This window comes from Pectinophora gossypiella, chromosome 19 (assembly GCF_024362695.1).
Source record: "Pectinophora gossypiella chromosome 19, ilPecGoss1.1, whole genome shotgun sequence".
Classification (NCBI taxonomy): domain Eukaryota; kingdom Metazoa; phylum Arthropoda; class Insecta; order Lepidoptera; family Gelechiidae; genus Pectinophora; species Pectinophora gossypiella.
This window is the reverse complement of record NC_065422.1, coordinates 1,965,407-1,980,476: the sequence shown is the minus strand read 5'-3', so window position 1 is coordinate 1,980,476 and position 15,070 is coordinate 1,965,407. Positions and strand designations below refer to the sequence as shown.

General features: G+C 38.2%; 1 protein-coding gene across 1 annotated transcript in view; it reads right to left on the bottom strand.

Annotated features, from left to right (window-relative positions):
* LOC126375566 (uncharacterized) overlaps positions 1-15,070 on the bottom strand; it is a 218,990-nt gene that overhangs the window by 110,843 nt on the left and 93,077 nt on the right. The window lies entirely within an intron of this gene.

Sequence of the window (15,070 nt, the reverse complement as noted above, 5' to 3'; positions counted from 1 at the left end):
TCGATAATTTTTTTTTACAAGATTTCTTTTTGTAGGATGCAATTATCTTCTTCTTGATGAAAGGAGACTCTGTCTCTGATAGGTAAGTATCTAACCATTTTTGGATTATATTGTCTGGTTTATATTAGTTTGGAGCTGCAGCTCACATTCAGGAAGGAAAGAAAATAGCCAACTGTTATCGTTTCATCGGTAAGTATTTTGTAATATTCGAATTTATTTATGATGTCATCCGCCGTGCACTGGTGTTGATCGCCGTGCCGTGCAAATTGGAACCGCCGGGTCTAAGCCGCACAGACGGTAAGAGGCCCGATGGGCTCACGCTCATACCCTAGGAGAGGGGGCGTGCTTTATTGTGGGACGCGACCTGCGCTTGCAGGTTTGCAGCAACGCACCTGCCCCGTACTACTCGAACCGCAGGGCCGGCTGCCGAGTGGGCCGCTAGCCAAAAACTGGCGAAATATGGGAATTTAACGCGGACCCACAATTTTGTCCCTTTTGCCGTCGAGACTTCGGGTGTGTGGTGCTCGGCCGTAATTACCATTTCATCTGTCTGATCTATAATGTTCAATGTAGGAATAGCATCGTCTCGAAGACGTCTCCACTTCGAATTAGGAACACACATAAATGAATCCGCAGTAAAATGTTTCGAGCAAATACGGCTGTACTTATTTGGAATCCAATTTCGTCTATTAATGCGAATTATCCATTCTTTCTCTTTGTTATCGTCTACAGGAAATCTAAAAATTAAAATTATCGATAATTTTAGTACATCACTATGGACAATCAACATAACCTCAAATCAATTCCGTATTCATCGATGAAACGTAAAATATAATGGATATCTCAAATATTTTATGCTACAAATCTATTCAGCAAAACATATTACTTTCCTAAAATTGTTCAGCAGTACACATTTCACTAGAAAATTACAAAAAACTTACCTATGAAACGACAGAAGTTGTTGGCTATTTTCTTTTCTTCCTGAATGTGAGCTGCAGCCCCATACCACACAAGACATAATGTCACAGAGTCGAGACACTCAATTATTTGATATAAATAAATGTTTCTTTCCATTTATTTGGAAAAATATTGTTAAATTATCACTTAAAACAATCTGAACACAAGACACTCGTAAACAAAGTTCACGCGACCGTGTCAAATAGTTCGGTAAATATAAGTAAAACCTTCTTATGTATGTTACTATGTATTTGGCCGAGTTAAAATGAGTCCAATAGGTCCAAATGACATTTCATGTTGTGACAACCTCGGAAAAAATGAAGCAAAGAGCGAATCATTTGTCCTTTTCTCACTCATAGTTTGTGTCGTAAGCTAGAAGAGAGCCGGTTTATAGTTTCTGAATTCTTATTTTAGCCTTCCTTCTATGCTTTAGTTATTGTTCTGAGGCCCCCACCCTCGGAGTAGACTCTGTTAAGGTGTAACCTTTTTACATTTTACGATGTTTAGACTATGGTCCTTTGTTTTTTAAATAGAAAAGAAAGAAGTTTCTTGTTTGTCTGTCTTGTCAAAGTTTTTAAAAATATTTTTTGCAAAAATACTAACTATTTTTATACTTGTGTTGCCAACAACAACTATGTTACCTACTGAATAAAGATATTTTTGAATTTGATAATTGTTTACGGCGCGGTGGAGCAGGAGATCCTATTGTAGGTGGCACGAATCACACGGAAAAATTAGTCATGTCATGGAACTACTTACAGATTACTTCAATGCTGGACACTCTCTATACATAGACAATTATTACAATTCTATTGCAATTTTATTATAATTTGGCCAAAAAATAGATAAACATGAAAACGCACTGCACTGGAACACTTCGTGCAAATCGAAAAGGGACCTCAGCAGCTGTCACTAGCAAGAAATTGAAAAAGGTAGAGACAAAGAAGTGGAGAGATAGGAGAGATGTTTTAGTCCTCTCCACAGAATTCGACTCAAAAATGGTAGAAGTGACACCAAAATTTGGTGCAGTCTTCTAAAAGGGTCCGGATTATAAAATCGTACCTTCGATACTAAGCACGTTCTCTGTAGTGACCTTTCGATGCAAAGTGTTCGATGTTACGACCATCGATGTTTTTACTTACGATTTTATAATCCGGACCCCTTCTAAAAACCAGAAATCGTCAGAAATTACTATAAATACAAGCAAACTTGAAAGGCTGCAGAATTTGGGGATCCGGTATGTGTTCGGCCTAAGGAAATTTGACCACGTGTCTGAGTATAGGAGAAGGTTGAACTGGTTGTCGATCCGTCAGCGAAGAGAATGCCACATCCTATGTCTTCTCTGGAATTGTCTGTATAATCCGACATCCCCTGGATACCTCCGGGAGTTGTTCAGATTTCGTATGGTGGCTGATGCTCGGCTGCGGCCACGGAATGAGCTGGATCTGCACGTTCCATCACGTAGCTCCAGGTCGTATGACAAATCGTTCGCGGTCATGGCTGCTCGTAGCTGGAATTTGCTGCCTGACACTGTGCGGCAGGCTCCCTCAATTACTGCCTTTAAAGCTCTATTGAAGAAGTATTTTCTGGAACATTGACTTTGAGCTAAACTATACTATATATTATATTATATCTGTTTTATATATGTATATACTTATCTTGTAATATACTTATTTATGTAATTATCAATAAGTAGTCTATATACGTATTTAGTAATATTAGTAATAAGTATACATTTAGTTTACTTGCTTTTTCATAGATATTAGCTCATTTATTGCGTGATAATACCGGCCCACTGAGTTTCTTTCAGGCTGTCCAAGGTTAGCTGGAAGAAATCCCAATTAGGGATAATCTCGCCTATGCTTTATCTAATGATAAATTATATGTAAATTTTCTTTGTATTCCAAAGCAATAAAGAGTATACAAACAAACAAACAAACAATACATGCGGGGCATAGACCATCAAGACCAAATGTTAGCGTATTCTTCCTGTGAAAGGAAATGTTTAAAAGATGGTAACAGCCTCCTAGTGTTTAGAGAGTTAGGCTCACGATCTGGAGGTCCGGGTTCGATTCAGGACAATGGGGACATTGTCGAAATCACTTTGTGAGACTGTCCTTTGTTTGTAAGGACTTTTCAGGCTTGAATCACCTGATTGTCCGAAAAAGTAAGATGATTCCGTGTTTCGGAGGGCACGTTAAGCCGTTGGTCCCGGCTATTAGCCGTAAAAATACCTCCACCAACCCGCATTGGAGCAGCGTGATGAAGTATGCTCCATACCCCCTCCGGTTGATTGAGGCCTGTGCCCAGCAGTGGGACGTATATAGGCTGTTTATGTTATGTTATAAAAATCTGGCCGTCCATATATTCCAGAAGATGTTATATAATTCTTTTACGCTCTATAATATTTTCGGGCCGAAGTAAAATGATTTTGTACGATTTTAAATTATCTATAATAGAAAATTTACTATCGCTCAAAAAACAGCCAGCAGCAAAAGGCAAATCTATTACGCGTAATCGCTTTGAGAAGATCGATAATGTTAGTGCAAAGTGTAACCTATGCTCTAAAGTTATCAAAGTTGGTGGAGGAACTTCAAAAATGTTGGCACATATTAATAGAAACCATCCTGAAGCTACAGTAGAGATGGATCGAGGCGAAGTGGTTCATCAGTCAGGGGCCTGTTTAATAAAACTTACAATTGTAAATTACAACGACAATTTGGTGTTCATCACGTAGCTAATATGAAACTGCAAAATATTCGTGATCACACACTCCGTAATGTACATTAAATTGTCATTGTAATTTACAATTGTAAGTTTTATTAAACAGGCCCCAGGTAACATACAGGCACAAGAAACGTCTACTGATACAACACAAGAAAAACTAATAGAGAAACCGCGCCCCATTTTTCACACTACTCTAAAAATGTCCGCAGCAAGTAACAAAAATAAAATTGACAAATATTTAACTTTAATGATCGCCACGGATTTTCAGCTGTACTCTATTGTTGAAGACAAAGGTTTTAGTAAGTTAGTTGAGGCTTTGAATCCAAGTTATAAACTACCAAGTAGACAGAAGATCAGGTATGACCTAATGCCTGAACTTTATCATCCTGCTATTGTCAGTGATAATGGTACTAACATGGTAAAGATGTGCGATTTGATGGGAATACGACATATGCCGTGTTTTGCCCATACGCTTAACTTTAGACGATTCAATGGAGCTTACTCAGGTGGAGGATCTCACTAACAAATGTAAAGCTATTGTAAAATTCTTTAAGAAATCATCTGTAGGGTGGCGAGGTCTTAAATTAGCCCAGATCGAAAGAAACCCCGATTCTACTCCTTTGAAGTTGATACAAGAAGTATCTACACGATGGAACAGCACATTCTACATGATGAAGAGAATACTACATTTGAGTGACGTTCTCGCATTGGTGAGTAGGAAATTGGTTCAGGCACCAACCCACTTAACTGCTACCGAAGAAGAAGCAGGTAGAGAAATTATTAATATATTGGAAATATTCGAGGAAGTCACAAAACTTGTCAGTGCTGATCAGTATCCGACTAGTTCCCTAGTAATACCGATAATATATGAATTATTTGAAAAACTGAACACTATAGAAATTTCCCTAACAACATCATCAGTGAGTCGAAACATAAGTAACAGACTCCTGCAATATGAGACAAGAACTGTGTCCCAAATATCTACATATGTATTTACATCCAGAATTAAGAACAGGATTTCGTCATCCAGGCAACATGCTGTCGGCGAAAGAATTAGTAAGAAAGGATTATCCCATGACTTAAAAGATTCTGCCGATAACTCTGTGTCGTCAATTTTGGAGCAGCGAGGTACGACTAATAGCACAGAACAGAAAAAAACTGGACTGCTGGATTTCTTAAAATAAAGAAGACCCAATACTAATACAACCGCTTCTGCAATGAATATTTTGCGAATGTTCATAGAAACAAATCCAAAAGGGATGAAACCGAGATCACAAAAGGCAGTAGAGCTGGAGCTTTTTGGTCCAGCAACAAACACTTGGCGCCCTTAAATGCAATAACGCGTATTTAGCCATACCAGCGACATCTGTACCGTCAGAGAGGATGTTCTCCAAATCAGGATATGTATTGTCTTCTAGAAGGAGCCGGCTACAAGCAGATGCTGTGGACCAAATTTGTTTCATAAATCAGAACTATGATTTTTTTATGAGTTTACTTCCGAGAAGATGTCGAAACAGTTCGGAGCAAGAAGAATAGTTAGGGAGTTCCAGTGCAGTTTTACAGTGAAGTAGTATGTGTTTATAGTTCAGTGCTCGGTTTTAAAGTGAATTTCTGATCCGCCTATTTTCCGTCCATTCGTACTTACGAATGCACGGAAAGTAACACGGTAGGTACTTACCTACCGTGTTATTCTTACAGTGCAGTAAATAGGGGTGATTTCTCCGAAAAGTGAATACCGTACCTACAGTGTCAGTGACCCGTGAAATACTGCATAGCGTAATTTTGTGATATAATAGTAAGATATTTCGTGTTAAAAGCTCGCGTTATCATTTCAGTGAACCGAAGAATATACCGCTGCTATCCGCGCAGTGTTGTGATACTATTGAACTTTTGAGTAAGTAAGTGAGTGAGCGAGTTAATTTAATTATTTCGTGTGAACTTTTGCGAACAGTTTTTATTACGGCGAGTGCATTTAATAGTGGTGAACTGTGAATTTTAATAATAAGCGAACTTGTTAACAGTGAACTGTATAGAAATATTTGTAAAAAGTAAATAAACCGCGAGTTGTAATCACCCTACAGTTTGTGTAAAGGACGCTTAGATGCATCTTAAGATAAACCCGTGTCCCTCACATTTACAATGAAAAATTAAATCAGACTTGGATAAAATGTATATGTATTAAGTACAACAATGACATTAATTCTTAATTTAAACTAAATCTAACAGCTTGATGAAATACCGGCGTGGTACCTGAAAATGAAATGTATATAGTATCAGTCAGAGTACAAAACAATTACCAGAAAAAAAAATACTTATATCTCTAAAACAAATTAAATCAATCCACCACTGCTGAACAAGACAAAGTAGTGAGTATGAGTAAACATTAAATGAAAAAAATTAAACAGCTAATTCAAAAGAACACATACATACATAAACTCACGCCTATTTCTCGCCGGGGTAAGCAGACTATGGTATTTCATTACATACATACATAAATTCACGAAAAAAGTTGAAAATACTGACATAAACAGCCTAAGTTCCACTGCTAGGCACAGGCCTCCCGTCAATCAACCGGAGGAGGTAGAGGTCTTAAACGCATATCAAAAAATCAACAAGATAAAAAAAACAAATGTAATTAAATTTTTGAAAATGTCTTAAAAGAAATATTAGGTACTCTTCTTTATAATAATGAAATTCTGCAAAACACAATTAAACATAATCCAGGCTGCTGAGGGCATTTTTAGGGTTCCGTAGCCTAATGGCAAAAAACGGAACCCTTATAGATTCGTCATGTCTGTCCGTCCGTCTGTCTGTCCGTCCGTCCGTATGTGCCAGCCAGCTATAATATAGCTATACTGTTGAAACTTGATAAATATGTGTATTCTGTGAACCGCATTAAGATTTTTACGCAATGATAGAAAAAAAAAAACAATAAATTTTATGGGTCCTCGTACACCCTTCGTCCATGTTCGTAACCAAAGTTTCATAACTAATAATGAAAAAAGAACATCCGAAACTATAACAGCTATACTGTTGAAACTTGAAAAATATGTGTATTCTGTAAACCGCATTAAGATTTTTACGCAATGATAGAAAAAAAAACAATAAATTTTGGGGGTCCCCATACACCCTTCGTCTACGTTCGTAACCAAAGTTTCATAACTACATAGTTATGAAAAAAGAACAAGAACTGAAACTCAGAAATGTTTTTTTCATCAAATCCATATGTGTGGGGTATCTATGGATAGATCTTCCAAAATGGTATTGAGGTTTCTAATATCATTTTTTTCTAAACTGAATAGTTTGCGCGAGAGACACTTCCAAAGTGGTAAAATGTTGTCGCGAGTGCCGAGCACCGCGATGACGTTAGTCAACGAATATTCACCGCTGGCAACCCTATCTGGAAGTAGCGTATCTATGGTGAGTAAAACAGATATCGTTTATGGTCAACGAACTTTAGCGTCATTTTCAGTTCCATACTTCCGTTCGTTGGTTACACACGTACCGGTGTTATAGTTCAGGTGCATCCCACGGAGTAGGAAATCACATGGGCTGGTTTCCCTAAAGCTAAGTATACTTTGTTTCCTAGAATAATAATTTCTAAGTAGTGGAATGAGGCCCTTTTACAAAGGACGCCACCGCCATTGTTGACCGGTCCATACGCTCAATTATAAGGGACGCTACCGCCATTGTTGACTAGCAGTTCATGTACAAATTGTTACTTAGTGTCTACTGTCTATTTGTACTCTCTTGTGTAAATGTTTTATTACGTGTTCAGATAGTAAGTTATGTGTTATTCCGGGTTTGGTTTTATACTTGTTGCTGTGGCATCCCTATATAATGAACATTTCTTTCTTTCCATCTATAATATCAATGTAAAGAGGTAATATCCTTGGCTTGCCCCCAATCGTCAAGTAACAGTTGTATCGCCCCGGACTCCGGTAATAGATGAATGGCCTGGTTTATCCAGCATGAGTTGTATCACCCCGGACTCCGGTAATAGATGAATGGCCTGGTTTATCCAGCATGAGTTGTATCACCCCGGACTCCGGTAATAGTTGAATGGTCTGGTTTATCCAGCATGAGTTATATCACCCCGGTCTCCGGAAATAGTTGTATCACCCCGGACTCCGGAACATATGAATAGCCTGGTAAATCCGGCAAGAGTTGAATCACCCCGGTCTCCGGAAATAGTTGTATCACCCCGGACTCCGGAACATATGAATAGCCTGGTAAATCCGGCAAGAGTTGAATCACCCCGGTCTCCGGAAATAGTTGTATCACCCCGGACTCCGGAACATATGAATAGCCTGGTAAATCCGGCAAGAGTTGAATCACCCCGGTCTCCGGAAATAGTTGTATCACCCCGGACTCCGGAACATATGAATAGCCTGGTAAATCCGGCAAGAGTTGAATCACCCCGGTCTCCGGAAATAGTTGTATCACCCCGGACTCCGGAACATATGAATTGCCTGGTATATTCGGCAAGAGTTGAATCACCCCGATCTCCGGAAACAGTTGAATCACCCCGGACTCCGGTAATAGTTTATGCTATGAGACTTCCCGAATGCTACACTTGCTGAGAACTTTCTAAATCTAGTAAATGAGACGCTACTGACCGACTACCAGTTTCGACAATGAATTATCTTACCACCTCATATGTATTGTTATCAACATATGTTCCCTTTTACTCTAACAATTCCCTAAGTTGGTCTCAAATTACTCAGTGGCAACAGTGGTGTCATAATATCATTTTCAACTACAGGTGGTGCGCTAAAGTTCCGCGAGTGTGGCTTGACGACCCCTACTGAGCGAGTAAAAACATAAGCAGGCAGATAATGGTAAGATTCAGGCATCCATATTTCGTTGTATCGTGACGCATGTTATACCCTAAATTTATTCTATTATAAAAGTTACATCACCTTCCCTTGAAAAGTATACATGCGATCACGACAAATGTGTCCCCCCCCCCCCTGTAACTTCTAAAATAAGAGGAGAATAAAACTAAGAAAAATACTATATGATGTAGATTAGCATGCAAACTACCAACGAAAATTGGTTTGAACCAGATCTAGTAAGTAGTTTTTTTTAATACATCATAAATCGTAAACCGTAATTTACTTTCAAAGTTAAAATATCAAAAGTTACTACGAACTAAAAAAAAACTTTTATATTATGTTACTTGCTGTTACGGAACCCTTCATGGGCGAGTCCGACTCGCACTTGGCCGCTTTTTTACAATAAAAATGGACCATTTTGCGAAGCTGATTCTTTCGCCAACATAAAGCGCATCGACGTCTTATACTCCTGTTTCTGATGTCCTTTGGACATTCAGAGGGCAAATGTATTATAATTGCGTAATGTTTTACCTGTTGGCAACAATATTGCCCTTCAAGCACGTATTGTTATCAACAATGTTTTAGAATTTCTGACTGAAGTGTAAGAAAATCCGGAAAAATTAAAAACTTAAGTATTAATTTTTTTCGCCCTCGTGACCTTACTGCAGCAATGTCTAATGTGAGCTTGGGAACGGTTGAGACTATTAAAAACGAGTGTAAAAATGGAGTGCCAAACTATCCACGAGAAACTATCTGCAAGCCTTCTCCAGTGACTGACTTAGATGAATTCAATAAAAGTGTTATAAAACAAATTGTGGCATCATCATTGTTACTCCAATGGCGAGTATCCCTCCACGGCTAGTGTTTTGAGTCAAGAACAGGAGAAAATTGACGGGTTTCAGTGTTCTTTAACATCTACGCGTAGAATACTTGTAAGCCTTGTCTAGAAATATAAGGTTGCCCCGGACGGACGTTAGAATTTATGGAAAGGAGAGACATCGTTTGTGCTCGACTACAGTTTCTAAGAAAACTCAAGCAATTAAAAGATACTGTAGACATTTGCCCAAGAATTTATCTGGAAGAGACTTAGGTGAACCAGAATCACAGCCGCAAACGTTTCTGGGTCGATAAAAACGGTGAAGGTGGCTTGAATAACAAAATCGGAAAGGGAAGCAGACTCATTTGTATGTTGTTATTTTTTATTATTAATTCGTTCTGTTTTGTAATAATTGACTCAATGTAGAGGTATGATGGTAATTTTTATTATTTCCTTTCAGTTAGTCATGCTGGCTGCGCGAAATATGGCTTTATCCCCGAAGCGAAGTGGGTATTCCGGGCAGTTAAATCAAAAAACGAAGATTACCATACAGAAATGAATGCTGAAGGCTTTAATAATAAGGCTTTACTGAGTGGTTTACAAAATTGCTGCTGAGCATAGAAGAACCATCGGTGATAATATTGGACAACGCCAGCTACCACTCACAGCAACTAAACCGAACACCGACATCAGCCAATAGAAAAGCTGAAATACAAGAGTGGCTTCGACAACAGACGGTTGTTTTAGATTTCTGCTTAAAATTGACGTATGTATCATAATGTAATTTATGCGGATACGTCTGTTGTCAGTTTCGGTCATTAACTTCATACGATTTATTCAAAAGACGTTTTACAATATCAATTCGAAAGCTATACAGGATGTTAGTGACATCGTAACGAAAACTTTCAGGGATGATTGAGACCATGATTCTGAGATGATATGAAGTGGAATTTTCCGTCGCAAAAGTATTATTATTATTATTTATTTTATTTTCAGACATTTGTCCATAGTTTGTTAGTAACAGTTTTCTTACTCTCTAATGTTAGTAACTAAAAATAATGCACAAATCAGTCCTGTCAGTCAGTCTGTCAGTCGGTATGGAGCTTCATCCACCTGCGCAGCAGTGAAGAGTCCCACCTGTCTGCGAACACACTCAGGATAGTGCTGGTGGTGCCCCGGACGCGCGCTAGTAGGGACGCGCACCACTTCCTGATAATGGCGGCGAAACCATCGACCCGCGCATCCGCGAACATCCCCGACGCGCTGCAGCGCCACGGCAGCCCCACCAGCATCCTGAATGCGTATGGAACAGTAAATAACTTAAAAAATAATAATTTCAAGCAGCATGGTCTGAATCATCCCCTCAATATTCGTTACGGTGTCACTAACACCCATACCGACTTGTATGGCTACAGTATGTACTTGTGCGGGGTGTAAGTGACATCGTAACGAATACTGAGGGGGATGATTCAGCTGATTATTCTGAGTTAATATCAAGTGGATTTTTCATCGCAAAAGTATAGAATTAAAAATAATTAAAAAAACTAAAAAAAAACATGAATATTGCGACGGAAAATTCTACTTGATATCAACACAAAATCATGGTCTGAATCATCTCCCTCAATATTCGTTACGATATCACTAACACCCTGTATATAGAAAGTTGCACATGGGTTGTTTATCTTATACAATAAAAATGCGTTTAACACCATCACTTGAAAAATGTGCACAACAATTTTCTTATACCACCTTGGTCTTGGGGCAACATGTATAATATATGAAAGGAGTTGATCTTTGAAATCGACTCCTTTCATATTCTTGTTGTAATATACAACCATCTCTGGTTTCCTTACAACATTACCCCGTCTATTTGATATTTCAACTAAAGATCCGCTATATTGCGTCGTAATGGATAAAACTGTTCGCTTATCGTTAAAATTTGCAACGCACACCCCGCGTCTATTAAATTTATAAACACAGCTACCCCTCGCCACTCGTGCTTTAATATGAGGTGGATTGCGTAATCTCCTGGCTCTCAAAGTACCAGTACAGTACGTTTTACGAGCAAGGAGATATTCAGCAAGACCTACACTATTATAGAAAGAAAGAAAGAAAGAAAAGAAAGAAAATATTTATTCGGCATACTTAACACTAATTACACTGGACAACAAAATTGCAATTTTTGCCTGATGATTGACTTTTGATGCATGATGTTTGTTAATTTGATGTCGCTGATTCTAAATATACCCTCATTTTTTTGTAACAGCTCTTGTTTACGATTTATAGCGTTCACTCAAAATTCGCTAAGTTTCAGTCTTAATTTGCACACAATAAAAAAAATATTAATATTTTAATACAATTTGAAATGGCATCATCAAGTCGAGTGTGATTAAATGATCCAAATCATTTTTGCTTTATTTGCGGAGAGTATTATGTTTAAAGAATACCGTTTAAATGTGACAGCGTTCGTTAATGAGGCTTAGAAAAATTACTTTGGACACCCTATGAATTAAAAAAAAAGCCTTGGATTCCGCAAAAGGTATGTAAAACGTGCGTTGAGTTTATACGTTTGTGGACAAATAAGAAAAGAAACAGATTTAGGTACGAAAGTGCTATAATCTGGGACAAACCCGTAAACCACTTGGACGACTGCTATTTTTGTTTGGTGAACATAACTGGCATTAACCGAAAAAATCATAAAAAATGGGAATATCCATGTATTCGGACGGCGTGTAGACGTATCTTGAGCCCTAAGATGCCACCTGAACCTCAAGCTGATGCTTCACCACAGGAGCCAATGGATTTTGAGGCGAAATCGAGTGCAGAGAAGATAAAACCAGGCAATTTTGATCGGTCTCAGATAAGATCATTAATAAATGACTCAAATTTTACGGATATTATGACAGAAAATGAGAAAAACGCATGAAATGAGTTTGTTTGGGTTGTCCAAAATTTTTTAGGAAACAAGAAAAGTTCAGATTACTCTCAACATATTGAACAATTAATGACTAACTTTCAAAGGCTTGGATGTAACATGAGCATCAAGTTACACTTTCTTCACAACCACCTGGACTATTTTCCTGCCAATCTTGGGGATCTAAGTGAAGAACAGGGCGAACGATTCCACCAGGACCTTCGTACGATGGAGGAACGCTATCAAGGCTACTGAAACGCGCACATGATGGCTGACTATTGTTGGAGCATCCAGAACGCCTCTCTGGCTTCATCTTCAGCAAGGAAGTCCAAAAAATTAAAGTTTTTTCAAATTAATTACGAAATAAAGTAGGATCATCTTTAAAATATTGTGTTTTATTGTTAAAGGACCCATATGCCATATTTTTTAACTAGAGCTGATAGAGAAATTTTAGTCACAGATTTTAAATTGTCTTTAAAAATTGACTTTATATCATGTATCGGAACCCAATCATCAGAAATGCTGTTGTGCAGTGTTATAGAAGTTATCCATATATAGCGAATACCCTTGATCGAAATATTTTTCCATCAATGACTTCACTACTTTGTCTGTATGGCCTCTACCACCCACTACTGGATCCGCAGCCCCAGTGTACATGATAATTTTCTGGCAAGTGCCTTTTGAATCAGCCAGCACATACAATTTGATATCGAACTTATGCCGTTTGCCCTTGATGTGCTGCTTGATTGAAAGACGTCCTCGCCATAATACTAAAGTTTCGTCAATGGTCAAATTTCACCCCGGAGTCATCAAATTATTAAAAAAATCAATGATAGGTTTAGTGAAACGAATTATAGAATTTTGACTACTATTACCAGGAGACGAAAAAAAAATAAAAAAAAATGAAAAACACAAATTCCTAAGTATTAATAAAAATCTATCCCGGCTCATAACAGCCTCCGTGGTCTAGTGGTTAGAGCGTTAGGCTCACGATCTGGAGGTCCGGGTTCGATTCCCGATGGGGACATTGTCGAAATCACTTTGTGAGACTGTCCTTTGTTTGGTAAGGACTTTTCAGGCTTGAATCACCTGATTGTCCGAAAAACTAAGATGATTCCGTGCTTCGGAGGGCACGTTAAGCCGTTGGTCCCGGCTATTAGCCGTAAAACACCTCCACCAACCCGCAGTGGAGCAGCGTGGTGGAGTATGCTCCATACCCCCTCCGGTTGAATGAGGGGAGGCCTGTGCCCAGCATTGGGACGTATATAGGCTGTTGATGATGATGATCCCGGCTCATAAAACGTCTAAATGAAAAAAAGTTGAATAAAATATCGCGGCGCCAGTAATCATTTATTCTCGGTAATCGAATGTGACCCATGTGAAATAACAAACCTTCTTCCAGTGTCCTTCCAGCGATTAACCCTCGCATTTTCGGAATTTGCTTCAAGCAGAACTTGAATGGCTTGGCATCTCTGCTGGGCCAACTCACCGGTGGGCACTGACTACCAACACCGGACTGGACTGGGGCTGCCCACATCCACTACTCCCCGTCGAGTAGTTAGGATCGTGGCCACCCCCCGAGGGATGAGTTGACGTTTCCAGTGGCAGTGGAAACAGTCCTGATGATGTCAACATTTGTTTATATTTTCAGATGAGACCATGCCATCAACATCCAAAACTGTGCCCCGAATGGAACAAAGAAGTAATATGGAACCTAAGCCTATTGATAGTAAGTATCCATATATTATGGGCATTTTGAATTTATATGGCATTCATTCATGTTACGGTGGACATTTATAAATGTTAAGCTATGTGTAATGACTAACACTGGCACTATTGGTAAAACATTGTTGTGTTAACTACACAATTCCTAATTGACCTACTAGTACTTAAGGTTTATATTAATTAGTGATTGTTTAAATAGTGCTTCTGGTCATAAGATATGGACATGATGTCAACATTTGTTTATATTTTCAGATGAGTGCAACACCATGCCATCAACATCCAAAACTGTGCTCCGGGTGGACAAAGAAGTAATTTGGAACCTGAGCCTATTGATGAAAGTATAGCAATGCAAAACATCATCATATGTATCGTAATAATATTGTATGGAGAGGGGCTTGTCCATATATTATGGGCATTAGAAATTTATATGGCATTCATGATAAGGTGTACATTTATAAATGTTAAGCTATGTGTAATGTCTGTAATAAATAAGAATTAAAAAAATAGGAATCAGCGACAAATGATCATTTGTTTTCAGAGAAAAAAAATAGTGCTACTACTCCAAAAAGAACTAGAAGGAGGCGCTTGATACAAAAGGTGAAGATATTGAGTCCTAATAGTCGAAAAATTTATGAAGAATTTCGAAAGTCACGCAGGCATTTAAATTTTTATCAAAGGGCAAAAGAAGCATTAAGATTTTCAAAAGAAAAAGCCTTTGAAGATCTTGTAAAACATATGAATCCAATAGCTAAAAAGATTATGACCATGCAAATAAAACAATGTACAAGAAATGTAAAAGGAAGACGATATACAAATGAAGAGAAGTTTATTAGCCTGGCTATTATGAAGCAAAGCCCTAGATGTTATCGCTTTCTACAAAAGATATTTATTCTTCCATCAAAGACAACATTAAACAAAATGATTGCCCAGTTAGACATTGAAGTTGGCATAAATCCCCAAATATTTGAGGCCATTAAGTTTGAGGTAAGTCAGTATTTTTTAACTATCTCTTATATCTGTATAATAGGCAGTCATTGTCACTAACTATTTACTGTATTTTCAGGTTAGCACTTGGCCAGAAAATAAAAAGTA